The sequence below is a fragment of the Austrofundulus limnaeus genome, unplaced genomic scaffold (genome assembly GCF_001266775.1).
Source record: "Austrofundulus limnaeus strain Quisiro unplaced genomic scaffold, Austrofundulus_limnaeus-1.0 Scaffold32, whole genome shotgun sequence".
NCBI lineage: Eukaryota > Metazoa > Chordata > Actinopteri > Cyprinodontiformes > Rivulidae > Austrofundulus > Austrofundulus limnaeus.
In genome coordinates, this window is record NW_013952434.1 from 1,744,271 (window position 1) to 1,749,254 (window position 4,984).

Sequence of the window (4,984 nt, forward strand, 5' to 3'; positions counted from 1 at the left end):
GTTTAGGTGTATTTATTTATTTATTTATTTATTTATTTATTTATTTATTTATTCCTTTATCAGTCCATTACATTACTGCTTTTATTTTCAATTATGTCAGTTTCAGTCCTCCGTACTTTAACCACTCTACCCCCGATAAAAAAATCACATTTTGATTGAACGCCTTTGCAGAGTTAATTTTGATAAGTCAGACATTTTAAGTGATGCAAAATTCCAATTCGAATTGCACACATTGCAGCAGTTGTTCAATCATAAAATAAACAAATATTTCGATATGACATGTGTATACATTATTTCACAGCTCACTGAGTGAACGAGTGAAAAATGCTTCATTACATTTCACCATTTAACTCCAATCCCCAACTGTCCAGATGGAAAGGAATTCTGTTGGGAAGGAGAAAAAAAAGATTGAGATGCATAATAGGATAGCAGCTGCAGTGCAGCATCTTATATGGGTACAGTGTCTGGAGAGGGATCTTATTCACTGAGGTTTTTCTGAATTCAACCCACATTCTGGCTCACAGTACAGAAAAAGAAGTGGGCGAAAACTGACAACCTCATGAGAATTAAAGTTTCCAGCTTCTGCAGAGTACATTTCAAATGACACAAGAACTTTAAAATCACATGATGCCCCGCTCTAGCATGTTCCAATGCAGCGTTTCAGATTTCTTCCATGAATGTATAAATACAGAAATTTTACCTCAGTATTGTCTATATTATCTAAAACTGGCAGATATCAGCTTTTCTGCAGGAGCTTGGAGAATTTCCCACMATCCTTTGGTTTACATGTGCATTTTTACTGAACCTGTAAACAGATTTTCTGCCAGCACACCTCCCGTCTCATTACAGTCACCTCCTCTGCTTGACGCATCATGCTCCTTTTGGTCGTGAAGAGAAAAATGAAAAAGTTGACAGACAGCTTTAAGGGATGCAAAGTAAAAAATGTTCTTTTGCTTTTCATTTTAGTTGGCCTGACATTTTTTTTCCTTTAAGGAACCACAGCTTCCCAAACTCGTTGAAAATGTGTGATGGAGTGAGTTACAAAATCAGAGCATGTTTTAACAACTGGAAGTGCACTCAGTCAATGAAACTTTTCCAGCAGATCGCTGGAGGATTTTTCTTCTTGCATCAAGATCTTGTCACGACCAYGCTGCAACAAGCCGTGGCTGATTTGTGTGGAGTTTTTTCAGTCTCAAAGCCAAGGTTTGCATTTCAAACTTGCGTTTCAAACCCACAAGTATTGGTGTGAAAGTTGGATTTTTTTATGTTTAAAAAATACACAAAGAATAAATAACATAGAAAACCTAGTTAAAGCTGGTTTAGACCAAACAAATTTTTGCTTGATAACAATTGAAGCACTTTACCTATAAGTTTGTCTTTTTCCAAAGCCTGAATACTTCTGGCTCTGAAAACACTTTGACTATACATACAGTCACTTGCAAAGGTTGCTGTGATTGGCAGTGATGGCCCCTCAGCCCATCCATCATCATCACCCAGCGTGCTATACCTCACTTGCAGGCCCGACTTCCAACTTCCCTCGAATCATCAGCCAGATGGCCCTCGCCGATGCTTGCTCGCATTACACACCTGATATGAAGCTATCCGTCATCTCATAATGACCAAGCTTTGGCGGTCCCCCAGCTGGGGCCTCTGCTGAAGCACTGGGCACTGGCGGGTATCAAGGATGGGTGGTGTGACGGGGTTGGTGCACAGCCTGACTGCACCTCTGATGGATTAATGCCAGGTAGTGTGGCTAGGGAGGAGGCTGGAGGGGTGTCCCTTAATAGGATTCACTGTCACCCAGTGGACCATGGAACAGGTGGAGGCACAGAAAAGGATGATGGAGAGAAGTAGAGATGTGTGAGCTGTAATCGATAGTTAACAGGCCAAACAGAACAATCCCTGTTTTTTTTCCATTAAACTTTGTCATTTTGGAGCTCAGCCAAAACCAGTATACTCAAAGTGATACTTGAGTAAAAGTACAAGTATCTTATCATAAAAATACTTTGGTTAAAGTTAAAGTCTTCTCTAAATACTTGAGTAAAAGTCTTAAAGTATCTGAAATTTTTTGCACTTAAGTATCAAAAGTAAATTTCTGACACAAAATCTACTTTGGTATTAAAAGTAAAAGTACTGAGTAAAAGTGAGCAGTTAAATTTTCCAAAATAACATTTATTGGGAGGTGACTTCTCAAAAAAATATATTTTCTAACGGCGTGCAGCTGTGATGGGTTGTGTACAAGCTAATAGGGTGTCAGAATGGTATGTATTTATACTTCTCATCCAACCACAATTAAATTCACTCTATCCCGGAGACACAATTTATCTGGACAGTATTTTTTTAAGTAATAACAGCTCGTAATGAAATAGGAGTAATGACTTTCTACTTCTTAACTTTTTTAAAAATGTAGTGAGTAGAAAGTACAGATAATTGTGTAAAAATGTAATGAGTAGAAGTAAAAAGTACGCTGAAAAATAATTACTCAAGTAAAGTACAGATAACCAAAATTTCTACTTAAGTACAGTAACAAAGTATTTGTACTTAGCTACTTTACAACTCTGGTCAAAACAAACCTCAGCCACTACAGTGACAGGGCGGTAAACATTTTGATTCTTATAAGAACTTGAAAAGTTTTTACAAAATGCATACCAAAGAAATAGAAACCAATTTAAGCATTTTCCCCTTTAGTTTAATTTAGAGGAAGTGATCACCTGTAAATTAGCATCACTGAAGTCTATTTAATTTGTGCAGAAACAAAAATACAACAAAGGACAGAATAAAAAATTGATGTACTACACAAAAAAGTAAGTACTTTATCATCAGTACTTAAAGATTCAGTTTTGGCTCTTGCATTTGCCATTCTCATCTTTTTTTCTTCTGTTTGTGTTTACAGTTTGCTAAGCTTTATGCTCCATGGCTTGTTTTCTGCTTGTGGTGTTGCTTCAAAAATAAAAAAAAAATTAAAAAGTCCCCTGTGAACAAGGTCCAAATCAGCTCTGAGATAATCCCTAGTGAAAGTCCTAGACCTGTCCAAGGTCATCTTCCTTGTGAAATGATTCACCACCTCAAGTGGCTTTTGACTCAACACAAAGGTGTCATTAGGGTCCAGCATTGATTAGGGACCAATTTTTGAGCATCTCAAGCCATTTATTTCTTCATTTAAAGTGTAAATGAAGAAATAAAAAAGTACTTCTAACTTACTAAAATGATTTCCATTCACACTTTTATGTGAAATGTGTTCAACTGTAAATACTGTCTTATTAAGCAGCGAGACCCAATGCTTTACTTAACAACATCTTAGTGGCAGGTTGATTGACAGTAGAAAAATGCCTTAATGGCTAAAACTGAGCAGTGTTTCCGACTTTACACATTCTGGCGCACAGCAAAGGAGACTGGCACAGGAAATACAGTATACACAAAGGCACGCACTTGTGTGGATATGCAGACATACATTGTGGCTGTGGCTCACACACGTATACATATTGGTAGTTCTCATTAGTGAGGTTGGTGTGTTGAAGCCAGRCAGGGCCCCTGCAGCAGTCTTCAAGAGTCAGAGGAGCCATTTGTCAGTGGGAAACAATTAGTGGGGAATGATCCGTTCCATTGGTTTTAATGAGTACAGTTGGGTCACTCTTCTCACAGCAGCAACAGAAACGGGTCATCAAAGGCGGAACACAACAGACAAAAACTGCAAAATACACACACTTTTAACACTTCTTGATTAATTTATCTTTTCACATTTTCCTATGGGAAATTTGGACACATTTTTATGAATTTGTTCACAAAAAGTGATGCAATAACTCTCTGAGACCCGTGGAACTTCATGTCCCATCTGCTCATTTGTCATTATCATCCCCTCTTCTGCCCTCTACAACATAAAGCAACAGTTTTCTTAGTGCATTATGTTAAAATGCAAAGAGTTGATATATCAAACTGGGGCGCTTGCTCTCAATGCATGATAGTTTTTTTTTCAAGGAGGATTGAGAATATGGAACTACTGCCAATGATTACAACAGTCTTCACACAGGGAAAAGGTTGTCCATCAATATCCCCACTTCAGACCCTTTAATGGGCACATTAAGTGAGCAGTAGCCATTTAGCAAAGAGCCCACCTGGTGTAACAGAAGCCCGCTTGTCCCCTCCTCCCATCCCACTCTGACACCAGAGGGAAAGACCCCCATTTTGACTTGTGAACACTATGACAAGTAAAAATAGGCCAGTGATGGGAGCTGGGTGTTTAAAATGGGAAAGCCACTCACAATGTAGTTCTGTCAACAACACTGTAAACTGAGGTAGAGCTCATGTTTGGCTGAGCAGGAGCATTGATTTCATGAAGTAGATGTCTAATAAAGATGTGGATCCACTGATTGTGGCTACATGGTGAAGTCATCATAATGTTAGGATAGAGTTTCCACTTTTTAATGCAGTAAGCRGATGAACACACTGACTGAGGCAGAACAACTTCTGGTTTGGCTTTTAAAAATCAACCAACTTTTAGACGTTGTGGCACCTCTTTCTCTTGCTCTGGCTGTAACAGCTGGCTGAGTCCAATTGGTTGTTGAAAGCATCATTTAAATATAGGCTTATCRGCCTGGCTTCCAACCTGGGTTCAGTGTGTTTGCATTAGCCTTTATGACCCAGTTCAGTTCCACCCCAGTTTCTCGAACCCAAAGATCCATGGTTCTATCCACTGATTCTTCAACCACTGCTGCTCACTGATTGGTTCACTGATTGGTGGGGCTGCATCACACAGATGAGAGTAACTTTACATGAATTGTTTGCAGCAACTAACAGTTTTTTTAACACAAATTTAACTACACAACAACAGTAGCGAGCTACCAAACAACAACAAGCTAACATTAGCTACCATTAGCTCTCTGTTGTCTCTCCCTCTTGTCTTAAGCGGCATACTACTAAATGGTCCAGTTCAATCTTTGGTACTTTTGCTACTTTTTAAAACTATATACAATGTACTGTTTGATCA